This window comes from Ochotona curzoniae, unplaced genomic scaffold, assembly GCF_017591425.1.
Source record: "Ochotona curzoniae isolate NIBS_2020 unplaced genomic scaffold, NIBS_Ocur_1.0 contig_1, whole genome shotgun sequence".
NCBI classification, from domain to species: domain Eukaryota; kingdom Metazoa; phylum Chordata; class Mammalia; order Lagomorpha; family Ochotonidae; genus Ochotona; species Ochotona curzoniae.
This window is the reverse complement of record NW_024464918.1, coordinates 40,852,592-40,867,354: the sequence shown is the minus strand read 5'-3', so window position 1 is coordinate 40,867,354 and position 14,763 is coordinate 40,852,592.

Below are 14,763 nucleotides of genomic sequence, written 5' to 3'. Positions count from 1 at the left end.
CCCTGCACTGGACTGCACCCCATGAAACCGAGCCCCCAGAGCTGAAAACAAAAGTGATTTGTTGTCACATACAAACCTGCCCCCTCTCTCTCTCCTCTTTCTCTCTTTTTTTCCATTTTCCTTTCTCCCCACTCCAGCGATTATCTGTAACCACAACTCAAGAATTCCATAAAAGCATTCCTTCTTTACTGAGTACAGCTTCTACCCATACCAATACATCAGAGACTCTGGAGTTTCTTGGGGGATTTTCATCCTTCCTTATTCTCCATTTTCCCCTCTGTAACAAAAACTGCAACTGGCTAAACCTAGAGACAGGCCTGAGGGGCAGGCAGGTAGAGCCATTCCCCAGTCCTGGATCTGTGTCTTGTTACCTAGGAGGCCTCGGGTGAACTGCTGAACTCCTAAGACTCGCTGCTTCCTAGTCTCGTTCTCATACTTTTTTTTAAGGCTAAAATGAGATGATACACAATTGACATGTCTGTTTGCTTATACTGGACATTTACAAAAATGCTTCATTGCAGGGGAGGGTATTTGGCACAGCGGCTGACAATCCACTTGGGGTATCTCAACCCCATGTTAGAGTATCTGGGTTTAGTCCTCACTCCACTTTCAATTCCTGTGTCCTGCCACTGGGCAACCTGGAGTCAACCCATGATGGGTCAAGCAGTTGGGTTCTCACCATTCCAGTAGGAGAAATGTATTGAATTGTGAGTGCCTGATTTCAGCCTGGTTTAGGCCCAGCTGGTCCAGGCATTTGATGTGTGAACCAATAAATGGAAGATACTTCTCTCTCCCTCTTTTTCTCTGTTCAGATGTCTCTCTCACACACATACTCTTTGTGCCTTTCAAACGAACAAAAGTATGATGAATTTTATAAAAGCTTAATTGGTTCCAATAATTCACCAACCACTTGCCAAGAATTGTGCTAGGAAGAGGAGGTATATTTGGTGGACTAAATAGCTATGAAGTTGACCCTTTATTGTCCTGGTAGTATGAGTGGCTGCTAAGATAATAGATATTGCTGATATTGTAATTCTGTGAATTCTGTAATGCAGCACGATGGGTCAGGTAATGAAGAATGTGTACATTGATGTCAATCCATTTATCTTACAATCCAACACTGCCCTAATACCTTCCCCCTTTCAAACCAACAAAGTTGACTGAAATTCCCAGCTTCTCTTTCTCCCAGGGATAAACCAAGGCAGATCAGCGTCCAGTGAGACCTGTGCATTAAGCTGCTAGTTAGTTTCAAGAAACGTTGCTGTTTGATAAGTGCTGTAACCAACAGGTGAAGGCAAGAAGCAAGATGGGAAGAAGGGAAATGCCGCATGTCTCTTTCCTCCAGCCACTGGATCTGGATCTCCCACTGTTCCTTGGGATTTAGGGAATCCTAGGGAAGGTCCATCAATAGGGAGCCAGATGATGTGGCTCACAGTCCATGTGGGCGCCTAGTTGGTTGGAGACAAATAGAGAATGACTAGCACGTTGCCCTTTGGCGTTTTTCTTTGATTGTGTCTCCCTGTGTGTAACAGTCATAATACCTCCACCAGCGCTCCAGACTGAATGTGTCCCCTCAAAATTCATGCACGGCAAACTGGACCCCATAGTCCTATGTTAACGGTATTTGGAGATTGGATTTTTGGGGAAGTCATTAGGATGAGACTTCATGATAGCATCGATATATTTATGAGAAAAAGAAGGGAAAGCTGAGCAAAGCACGCTTGTCTTCTTCATTTGGTTGTTTGTGTTTTAAGATTTATCTTTATTTTGATTGGAAAGGCAGGTTTACAGAGAGGAAAGACAGAGACAAAGATCTGTCTGCTGGCTCACTCCCCAAGTAGCCCAATGGCTAGAGTTAGGCTTGTCTGGAGCAAGAAACCGGGAGCTTCTTCCAGATCTCCCAAGGTGGGTGCAGGGTCCCAAAGCTTTGGGCCATCCTCTGCTTCTTTATCAGGGCACAAGCAAGGAACTGGAAGGAAAGTAGAGCAGTCAGGACATGAACCAGAACCCATATGGAATCCTGGAGTTTGCAAGGTGAGGATTTAGCCAGTAGGTTATTACACCATGCCCAAGCATATTTGTTCTGTCTTACCATGTGATATCCTCCACCATAGCATGATGTAGCCGGACAGCTCACCTCACATGCTAAGCAAAGACCATCACTAGGTCCTTGGACTTCTCAGCCTCTGGAATTGAGCTAAATAAGAAACCTCTTCTCTTTGTGAATTACTCTGTCTTGAGTACTTCATTTTGACAACAGAAAACAGACTTAGACAACCCCTAGCGGTAAACACACAGTAGCAGGCACTTCCTCTGTACTTGACGTTGGTCAGCTCAACGAATCCCCATTTCAGCTTCATGTACTATCATGCCCTGTATTTCACAGGTAGGGAACCTGTAGCTGGCAGTGATGTGTGCCAGGTCTCCCCAGCTCCCTCCGTCCAGCCAGCACCCCCAGCTCTGTTCCCCACCCTCTCTGTCCTGACTATTCCCATCATGGAGACAACTGAGCACCCTCGTTATACCTCAAGCAGGCAGACTGAGATCACAGGACCCACAACCCTTCAGGCCAGCCAGATATCTTGGTCACTGAGGCCAGCAGTTAAAACCTTGCCAAGTGCTTCAACTTCACAAAAGCATTGACATTTTGGCTCGCATGAATGGCCATGGTGCTGGCCTTCACGGAGCAGTTCCTCTCTGCTGAGCTGATGCTGCCCAGCCCAAATCAGATGCGACAGCTCCTTTAGGCTTTTTAGAGGCTTTGACATAACTATTAATTTTTTTTATGCTGGGGATAATATACAACTTCTTTTTACCTAACTTTAAAGAGCTATTTTCTGTTCCTTAAATAACTTGTGTGTGCTAAGTAGTCACTCATAAAGAAAATAAAATAGTACGGAGTTAGGCAGAGTGAATTATTCATGGCTGTGTTTTTTTTCCATCATCTCCCACTGGCATCTCCGTCTGAGAGAGAAACTCAATAATGAGAAAGTAGAAAATGCCCCTCGTCATTGCCTTCCCTCAATAGGAGCCCATTTACTCTCATGGCTTAACTGTGCCCTGGTAGAGGGCAAAATAGTGATTATAATAATTACAGTCATCATTACAGCCAGTAGGGTTTTGCTTTTGTTTTGTTTCTGTTTGTGAAAAGAAAAGCAAAATGTGGCAAAGGTTCACCCTACCTTTCCTTCTCTTTATGCCACCATTGCTTACTGAGCGACTTCCCAGCCCCCACCCGGCTCGGCTGCGAGAAGCTCCTAACCCTTCTGTCACAGTCCTGTGGTTTACCTGACTCATGTCACATAGCTTCCAGGTGTCTGATGACATAGGTATGTCTCATCCAGTACCCCTGTTCCAGGACCAGGCAGAATTCTCGGATTAAATAAGAAATACAAGCATGAGTAAAAGAAGTATGAGACACTGAAAATAATAATTTATGAATTTAATAAGTAATGATAGCACCTCCTCCCTACCAGATATTCAAACATCAGGAAAACAGAAGAACACCAATTCTTGCCTTCTTAGACGCTCACAATCTGCTAAGAGACATAAAAACAAACAGGAGCGTAGAGTAGTTAGAAAGTCATAGGGTTATTTTCAAAAAAAACCACACACACATCAAGGTTGAAGGGGCTAAAGGTGTGTGGGGGACGAATGAGTTGCAATTTCAATAGGTAAACAGGATGAGGCTCCTTCAGTCAGGGACAGACAGAGCTGCTCCATTTGCTGATTCACCCCCAAAGGGATGCAATGACCGCAGCTGGTCTGGGCCAGAACAACGGACATAAACCAGTGCTCCACTGTTAGTGTGCAATGGCTTAATGCAATGCACTACAATACAGTCCTCCTCCACTCCCCACCCCTATAGACTTTTTTCCTAGAGCAAGAAAACCTGCTGCCTAGCTGGCCAGGAAGCTTGGACTATTTAGAGAACTACGTGAAGAGTAAGTTCCAGGGTCTGGTTTGTGACTCAGTTCCTGCTCTCTTGTGGTTTTGATATTGGGCCCTGAAGTAGTCAACTCTATGGAGCTACCAGTCACTAAACACGTAGGTTTCCACTGTAGGGAAGGACTAGACAGACAAGTCCTTTCTTTAGATGACTTACATCCTTACAGGGAATGCAGCCAATAAGCAGAACCCCCCGCAGAAATTAGATGGCCACGTTGGATGGTGATCAGCTCTCTGATGAGGAGTGAAAGTGCAGAAGGGTGCTATTTCTGGTCCATGCAGATGGAACTCAGCTCTCAGCACCATCCCCAGAGGTCCTCTGAGTGTCATCCTTTTACTGCGCCACTGCGTTTGGCTTGCTAGCATTTTGCTGATCATTTTTGCAACAGTGTCCACTCAGGATACTGATCTGTAGTTTTCTTATCTTTTTACTTACATATTTGATTTCCAGCCTTTTTTTTTTGTTTTGTTTTGGGCATGAAAATTAGGCTTTCATTCTATTTCCCCATGAACTTTTGAAAGTATTCCCATCATATCTTTGCCTAGCTTTGGAATCAGGTAACGCTAGCCTTGTAAGATGAATTTGGAAGCGTTCCCACCACTTCACTTGTTTAGAAATGTGAGAAAAGGATTGGCACACATTCTTGAAACGTTCGGTAGATTTTCAGTTAAACCATCTGCTCCCTCATTTTCCTTTGTCGGGAAGTTTTCGGTGACTTCCTCGCCACTTAGGCTTGTCCAGATTTTATATTTCTTCATGGCTCAGTTTTAGTCAGTGATAAGTTTCTAGAAGTTTATCCATTTCTCCAAGATTATCCAATTTGTAGAAGTGCATACTTGTTCATTATATCCTCTTGTAATGCTTTGCATTTCTGTGGCATTACTTGTCAAGTCTTTCAGTTCTGATTCTATTTGTTTACATCTCTCCATTTTTTAGTGGAGTTAAGGGTTTGCTAGTTTGGTTGGTCTTTCAAAACACAAATTCCTGGTTGCATTGATTTTCCGTTGTTTTTCTAATTCTCTATTTCATTTATTTCTGCTCTGGCCTTTATTATGTCCCTCCTTCTGTTAACTTGGGGTTTAGTTATTCTTATTCTCATTCTCTGCTGTATAAAGTTAGGCTATTCATTTGAAATCTTTCCTTTTTGATTTTCAGATTTTCCTTCGACTAGCTTATTTGTAATGTACGTTATACTCAAAGGCTTGATGCTGCACTAAACAAAGAGTTCAACAGAGATGGAATAAAAACACCGTAGTTCAGGAGGAAAATAGGCAAGGGCTGGAAACAGTAATCACAAGGAAAGATGCTCAACTTCATTTATAGAAAAGAATTTAAAGTAGTCACAAAATCACTGACCTGTGGTAGTGCCTTCTTTTTGATAAAGGGGCTGTCACAGTCAACTTCCCTCTTACTATCACCTGTGCTGCATCACAAAAGTTTTGGTATGTTATGTTTTCATATTTTGTAACATTCTTGCTTCTAATTGGTCTATGGTGATTGTGCCTACTTACATCATGACATTCCAGTACATGTACATAATGCACAATATTCACACCAGGGCAATTGGCATATCCATCACCTCCAACACTTAGCATTTGTTTCTGTTGGGAATGTTCAAAATCCTCTCCACCAGCCATTTGGAAATACACAATTAATTGTTGCCAACTGTACTTATCCGGATGGGTAGAAGTTATTCCTGATGTATACGCTGATGGGTAGAAGTTATTAGAAATTATTCCTCCTCTCCATCTGCGCCCCCGTACCTGTGAACCACCCTCTCTCCATCCCCCATTCTTCATTTTCATTTGTCTCAAGATATACTCTCACTTATCTTGTCATGTGTTCCTTGATAAACTATTCAAGAACGTATTGTTTACCTTCCACAGATTTGTAAGTTTGCCGATTGTCTCTCGGCTGCTGACACCTAGTTCTATTGCATTGCAGCGGAAAGATGAAATTACTATGAGCAAGGCAAAACTTACTCAGAAGGCTTTAATTGAAACCTCCAGGGTCAAGGTTACAAAAAATATTGCTGGACAGCACAGAGCGGCAGTTAGAATGAATTTGTTTATTTTGAATAAGTGTAAATGTATGGCGAAGTTTAGAGATACTCTTAATGTGCACGGAATCTTGCTTTATTTGTATTCACATACAGACACAGGGTTTAAAGAAATAAGTCTTTCCCTAACCTTGCCCCAAGAGAACTTTCTAAGATTAGGTTTCACTTTCGGAAGTCTCACTTGACAGGGCATGCTTCCCAGATAGGTTAGACATGGTACCAGATCGTGCCAGAGGTACCAGAGGAATCAGTCGTCCCTGCACTTAAAGAGATTTCAGCACTGGGCCCAGTACAATGACTCAGTGGCTAAAATCCTCACCTTGCACACCAGGGTCCCATATGGGCATCAATTTGTATCCCAGCTACTCCACTTCCCTTTCCTGGGAAAGCAATGGACAGCCCGAAGCCGTGGGACCCTGCACCCACACAGGAGACACAGGCTTCAGATTGGGTCAACACCGTGGCCATTTCAGCCGCTTAATGAATAAACCAGAAGAAGGAAGATCTTCCTCTTTGTGTCTTCTCTCTGTTAATCTGTCTTTTCAATAAAAATAAACTTATTTTTAAAGAGAATTTCAGTGTTTATATCCAGTGAACAGATGGATCATCCAGACCTGACCTTGAGAGACTATAAAGCAGGGTTTCATCCTACACGCAGATACAGAAACTGATATGTTTAGGGTCACTGTTAGGAAGGCAGAAGCAGAGTAGGGAGCTGAGCAAGTCTACATGATTCTAGAACAGAGATCTTTACAACTGCATAGTCTTGGGGCCCAATGCAGTAGCCTAGTGGCTAGAGTCCTCACCTTTAATGCGCTGAGATCTGATATGGGTGCTGCTCCATCCTGACTGCTCCACTTCCCATCCAGCTCCTTGTCTGTGGCCTGGGAAAGCAGTGGAGGACAGCCAGAGCCTTGGGACCCTGCACCCGCGTGGGAGACGTGGAAGAGTCTCCTGGCTCCTGGCTTCTGATCAGCTCAGCTCTGGCCATTGCAACCACATGGGAAGTGAACCAGTGGATGGAAGCTCTTTCTGTCTCTCCTTCTCTCTGTAGATCTGACTATCCAATAAAAATGGATCTTTGAAATAAAAAAAACCTGTCTTGCTTTCACATCTCTGCAGAAAAAAATGACTGTGGGACGGGAGCGGTGGGGCGAGCTGTGCACGTGGTGTCAATGGAAGCAACGAGCCCTTAGGAATCTCAGCGAAGACTAAACGACAACATGCAAGCTCACAAAATGCATTCTTCCTCCCTTTGTAGAACGGAGTCACCCCCTTTCTGCCAGGCACCATGAATCACTGTCGACATCTTTCCTAGACCTTTTTCCCCCCAAAATCAACAACTTAGATTTCCCCACTGAATTCTACAAGGGACGTATGTTGGAAGTCAGAACAGCTCAAGTCAACAAAAAGATGTATGAATTCGTTTCACTGCACGGTCTGTACATTCCGGCTGGTTATGTATTTCTGCAATAGAAAGAGCTTAAAAGCACTTCATGTGCTGTGCTACATACCAGGCCAGAAGTCCTACAGAGAACGCAGCGTCCGGGGAAAGCACCGGACTCCTGGAATTGGACGCCTCTGAGGACAGTACCTACAGACTCCTGTCCCTGCTGACAGCTTCCCGGCAACCAGAGTAGACGGCCCTTTAGTGCTGCTTGAATATTTCCAGAACAGGCTACTCACCAGCTCTTAATGCTCCACAGTTCATAACTGAATAATTCCATTTACTAAAAAGTTCTCCCTGAAACAGCACCAAGCCGGAACTCAGATCAGCTGGGGTTCTCATCCAGTTTCTACCACCTGCACATGAACAACCTCGGCTGCAGCAAGGAAGCCCTGACCACTGCCATCCTTGTCTCCTCCATCGAGCTTTCTGCAGAACACAGCTTCACACTGCTTCCAGCTTCTTATTTGATACGTCCACAACTCAGGAAACAAACCCATCAAGCTTCTTTTCCTCATGGTAGAAATTTCCCTTACAAGAAGATTCTTCCAGCCTCTCTGCCTCTCAAGATTTATTTATTTGAAAGGCAGTTAGAAAGACAGAGAGAGATGCTCCATCTTCTGGTTCACTTCCCAAATGGCCACAACTGCTGTGGTTGCCAGGAGCTTAGAGCTTCTTCTGTATTTCCCACGTGGGTGCAGGGGCCCAAGGACTTGGACCATCTTCCACTGCTCTCTTAGGTACATTTTGGGAAGCTGGATCAGAAATGAAGTAGCTGGGAGGGACTCAAAGCAGTGCTCATACAGGAATGCTGGCACTGCCAGCGGTGGCTTAACTTCCTATCCAGTTTCTAAGAGATATGAATTCCCCAGGTCAACGAGTGACATCTCCAAAACATCCAATATCAGAAAATTTATCCTCATGCCCCAGCTTCCTGGGATGGTCTCAAAACCATTTTCCAACCCTTCGTGGGCACACTTCAGCTGCAATCTGTTTATCGCTTGCAATAAAAATCACCCACAGTTTATCACCTACTCATTCCAGGCTAGTCAGCACTCACATTGAATCTCAATTCATCATTACGCTCATGTGGCAAGAGGATGAGCCAAGCTCAGCTTGCTTTATGAGCCCTCTTCTTTGGATGAACTGACCTTCCACCCCCCATCCCACTATTCATTCTATGTGGCATTGGAGAGTAAGTTGCAATGCCTTGTCCCTCTCCAGCTCCAGTCCTGTGAGACCATCTGTTATCTGTGTGACAGTAATTAGACTTTTATCCTCCACCTAAATCTTTTAAAAATGTATGTGAAATGTAGAGTGATGGAGAACTCCAAATAGCCAGGGGACCTCAGCCCAGGTTTCCCATCATTACTGCCTTGCATTAGCTGGGAACTGGAATCAAGAGATGGAGGCAGTTATCAAATTAAAATAGTCTGCGGAGGATGCTGTGGTACAACAGAAGTCACTGCTCGGAAACCTTGCCTCCTGTGCAAGCGTCCCAGTTTGAGCTCTAGCTACTCTGCTTCTGACTCAGTGCTCTGCTGACGCTCCTAAGACTCAATAGAGAATGGCTCCAATACTCGATTTCCTGCCAGTCACATGGGAGACCTGCATGGAGTCCCACATGGTGAAATCAGCTTGGCTCAGTCCTCACCGCTGAAGTCATACGGGGAGTGAAGCAGCAGACAGAAGCCCACTCTCTCTTGTTCTCTCATTTTCTCTGTTGCTCTTTCGAATAAATGAATCATGAAAGAATTTAAGTGCTTTGATTTAGGACATAGGTGCTTTCTTAACCATGAAACTGAAAGTCTGCCCAAAGACAAAATTTTAAACATTTTATTTGGAAATCAAGAAAGGAGGGAGAAAAGAAGAGAGATCTTCCATCCACTGGTTCACTCCCCAAATATCTGCAACATCCAGAGCTGGGCCAGACCAAAAGACAGGAAACTGTCAGTCAGTTCGGTTCTCCCAGATGGGTGGCAGGGATCCAAGCAGTTGTACTAGCACCTGCAGCATCCCAGGGAGTGCACGCTCAGGAAGTTCTGCCAGAAGTGGAGGCAGCATTGAACCCAAGCCCTGTGAGAGGGGATGCAGGCATTCCAAGAAGTCACTTAACTGCTGTGCCAAACAGCCACCCACAATGACTTTTATTTCCATTCCCAGCCAAAATGGCGTAATAAGGAATTTAGCCTGTCACCTGCAACAGCAAATAAAGCTGGACGAAACAGAGGAGGCAGTGCTTCTCAGCCAATGGTGTCAGCACACTGTTTTCAGCCTGGTTGCTTCTGTTGTTGCAGACGGCTGCCAACATCTCCTAGGGCTACCTGTTTCCTCACCCATGAAAGAGAGGGGAAACATCTGTTCTGCCTCTCCAAGCAAGAGTAGCAATGCTATCAGTCTGATTGATTGAAACAACTCAGGGTGCACGGAGACAGCAGACTTTGTCCAGCACAGTGGAATGTACCGGCTGGTTTTGCCTTGAAACGAATGGGACCCTGGACACCCACCCACCACTCATCCCCAGTCTCTGGGCTACACAGAGAAGTCATGATCTTCTGAATGCAAATTAGACAACAGTTAGTAAAATGTTTATGTGAATTTTGGCTAAAGAATCAACACCACCCTCTATAGTATGCAGCGATAGTAAATTAGCCTAGTTGATTAATGGGATAATTTTTAGCTGTTACAAATATTTACTGTATAAGCCTATATTTGTCTCTATCATAAAATGTTCATTTTAAGTGAAAAACAAACAAAAAAAATAGTTCAGAATGTCTTATCTGGGAGCACACTATTTTTTTTTTAAAAAAGATGGATGAGTGGATAGATGAATGGGTAGATAGGTTTTAAAATACTTGGAAGAATATCCACAGTGATTATTTTTACTATTATCAAAATATTAACAATAGTTATTTTTAAATAGTAAGAATATATATTTTCCCTTTTCTCTTTAATTTTTATTTTCCTGTAACATAGACTTGTTCCCTGTATAATACTAACAAATGAAACAGAAACTTTCCAAAGCAGAAAAATAAAAAAGAAAAAGAATCCTTTTCCGGAGTTTGAGCCTGTGTTTACTTTTGTTTTAAATTGATGCTTTATCTTCACAAAGCAAATGCTTCCCAAATCCCCATCCTTCCCGTCGAAAGCACAGACACACCCCAAAGTGTGCTCAGCAGACAGCTGGTACTTGCAATAAGGTGAAGGTTCAAACAGTTCAACCAGCTCCCTGTCCCCAGAGGTTTTATACAGCTAGCAAGTTGGCCAGTCAGCAAGCTCCTGCTTAAGAGTTCAATGTGGACGCAAGATTGCATCCTCTCGTTGGTTGCCCAAGAATTTAAGGTGTTCCATTGGCCAAGGGCTCAATTCAGTCTCTTATGTTAGGCTCCAATAATCATGGTGATATTAATGGCACTCAATCAAGGAGGAGCAACAAGATGTTTCTACACCAATTTCTTTTTAATATTTCCAGAGACATTTTGAAGTCCTTCCTATCACTTTGTGTTTACAGTATCATATGGAAGTGCAATGACTTGTCTCTGGTCTCATTGGTTCCAACTCTGGACTCAGGGCTGCCTGGGTTTAGCACTCTTTTTTTTTTTCTGCTGTGGCATTCTACCGCCTCAATGTTGAAACTAAACGACAACAAGGGCCTGGAACATTTTTTTCCTCTAGGTAATTTGGAGTCATTGTGGTGTTCCATTGAGATTTGGATTGGAGGTCAAGAATCCAGGTGCTCCTGGCTATCACCTTACCCGACCCTCCATCCAGCTGGGATTTGCAGATCTGATGATTCTGATAAAATGCCATTAGCAAAGGAGAATCAAAATGCCATGGCATTTTTGTTTGGCCTCCTGGTGGAGATAATTGGCATGCATGGGACAGCTTCATGGCCTAAACTGGGAGTTGCATTTTTTTTTTCCTAATCTAATTCCATTTTATAATCTTGTCATTATCTTGAGTATTAGCATTGAGGTACTAAAACAAAACACCAATCTTGGAAGGTTCAGGGGTATGGTGCTGTCAGCAGCTCAATTTTAGTGATGGGTTTTGTGATTATATCACATCATGGTGGTTTGCAACAGCAGCAGCGGTACATGTGGAAACAGATTACACAGGAAACCAGGGAGAGAGAGAGAGGCTCCGGCATGTGTAATCAGAACTGCCTAGCAGTTGTGTGACAGCTATCCGAATCTTCAACAACCTCCCACTAAGCTCCACCTCTAGAGGTTCTGCTACCTCTTCACCACCCAACTGAGGATCCTCCCTACCCCGGAGTAAGAATTGTTAGGAGACAAACTTCATCCAAACCACAGTATCTCTTACATACTTGGGATAAGATCATGGTAGTGGTCATCATCTTTGGGCATGCTGTCAAAGAAGAGGAAGAGATTAGCACAAGGATTTAGGATCAACACAACAGCCCAGTTAGAGAAGAGAGGGTTTGCACTCATGAAGGTGCTTCGACTTGAGGCAATCCTGTTAACCCTGCTTCCATGGCTGGCAGCAGGGAAAAATGGATCAAGAAATCTGGAGGACCTACCTAAAGCATTGCATTGAGGAAACAACTGGCTCAGGATAATTGCAATTATCAGGACATTTCAATGTATGGGAGAGCAATAAAGCATTGTATACATCATTCTGATGGTAAGCAATTCCTATGTTGGATTGGGAGGGTTGTTCTGTGGACATCCCCCCCCCCCATTTTCCTGCAAGCATGAGAGAAAACAGGTCAAATGCACATGACCTTACAGAAGGATTTTAGCCTTGACATTGACCTAGGACTGGATAGGGGGTCATTGAACTTGCAGAATAACAGTGAAACTCAGACCAAAGCATCAGCTTCATATCTCTGCAAAGCATTTTTAATTAACTTTTAATCCACTCTCTATCTTGTCAGTTATGCATGGGATGCCAGTGCCACCTGAGAGCTGGAGGGTGCCAAGCCTTAGGCCTGAAGTATGAGCAGTGTTCCAGCTATATTCTACCTCAATTTGGAGGGAGTGTTTCAGACTCATGTTATAGGAGATTCTCTGTTTACACCATGACAACCAGGACAGAAGCTGGGTCATCTTCTAACAGCCACTTCTATAGTACAAACAGCCATGTGGTCTTCATGATAGAGGAAATCCCAGCTCACAGCCTAAAAAGGGAATAAGCTGCTAGCAACAATAACAGAACTGTAGGGTTTAATGAGTTCATACTGTAGGCGAAGCATTGTGGCATGCACATCCATGTTCTAATTGCAGTAGAATGCAATTAACACAAAATGTATCATCTTAATCACTTTTTAAGTGTGCCATTTGGTAGTGCTGGAAGTACCTTCACACTGCTATGCCATCAAGCTCCACAAAGCTTTTCATCTTACTCTGTACTCATAAAACAATGGTGTCCCCTCTCCCCATTTCCTCTGGTTTCAAGTAACTACCGTCCCATCTTCCATCTCCCTGAATTTGAGTGCTCTAGGTGCTTCCTTAAGTGAAATCATACAGCGTTTGTCTTTTTATGTCTGGCTAATCCTACATAACAAGTTCCATCCCTGTTGTAGCTTGTGTCAGAATCCCCCTCCTTGTGAAGGCTGAGTAATATTCCGTTGTGTGGCTGGACACCATTTTGTCTATCCATTTATCCACTGACGGATGCTTGAGATGTTGCCATGCTTGGCTGCCATGGAGACAAGTGTACAGATCTTTCAGCAAGTTCCTATTTTCAAGGCTTTTAGGGTGTAATTCAGAAGTGAGATTGCGGGATCATATGGTAGCTCCATTTTTTGATTTTCTGGAGACTGGGCATGGTATTTGGCGCGCGCGCACACACACACACACACACACACACACACACACACACACACACACATTTTCTCATGTATTCTCAACAACCCTGGGATACAAGGAAGTCGATTCCAAGAGAAGTACCATACTATAGGTGAATGCACTAAGAGTCAGAGAATGAGCAATTAATTTTGTAATTAGAAGGGAACGGGCCAGAGTTTGGGCTTTGGGGTCAGACACACAGGCGCCCTGCTGAGGTGGCACCCCAGGGTTTCTCTGCTAAAGCATCCCTCTTTCCATCAAAAGTGCCTTTGAAGCTTTCCAAAATGCCACATTTCTACTTCAAACCTCTGCAGAAATGACCTATTTGGGTTTATTCCCAATCAAATTACCAAGAAGGCAAAAAAGAAACGCTTGTAAACAATCATGCAGGAGAAGGTGTGGTTTGTATACATGCATATTTCTAAATCTCTCTGGGTATGAAAGAGAAGTGTAAGGAGGGGACAAGAAAGCACGGCAGCTTTCCTGGAAGTAGTTGATGTTATCATGCAGACATCAGAAGACACAGTTATACCCCATTAAAGGGAAGAGACTACGACATACCTGGCATAGGCAAGTGTTTGTGCTGCGTCTGTGTACAAGTGACAGCTCAGCAGGCTGCTCAGCCAGTGGCACCACAAATGGGCATAATGTGCTGTGCTGTGATGCTATGAGGACGTTGTGGCAACAGGAAATCTTCAGCTCTATTGCAATTGTACAGAGCCATCATTTCATACGTGGTCCATTGTGAACCAAATGCATTAAGTCCATACATAAGCATGACATATGTTGCCTATAATACAGAATATGACATGTATAACTTAAGGAATAATATCAAATGTTATGTCCACCCATTCCGCAATAGAAACAAACAGAGCATCAGCCATTCACTAAGGACCTTAATTTGCTCTTTCCCAATCCTGTCGTCATTTCCAAACACCCAGAGATTATGCAAATCCTGACATCTATGTTAAGCAACCATTTATGCATCTTAGTGGGTTTAATATAGAGTGCATTCCAAATCGATATTTTGGTGATTGATTTTCTTTGTCATGTTTTCTTGATAGTTTCCTTTTGATCACATTCCAGTTGTAAGATCCATCAGTGTATCCCGTGCAACCACACATAGCTCTGGTTCATTTTCACTGCTGCATAGTGTTTGATAGTATTTATCCGTTTTCCTGTTAGTGGACATTTAGGCTATCCACACTATTGCACAGTGCTGTGAGCCAGTTGTCGATACATTTCCTTCCACATACACAGAAAAATGGAACCACCAGATCATGTAGTATGCTCCTCGTGGGGCTTACTAGATCACGTTGAACAATTTCCACAAGTATGGGTGTGCTTCAACACACTCATGGAAAATGAAATTAAAAAGAAAAACTTTTGAAATCCATGCATGCAAGGGATTCATACATTCATGTACTTTATGAAGGGCCTTTGCATGGATTTCAAAACTCTGCTCCAAAGTAAACCCATGTCTTCATTGCATTTT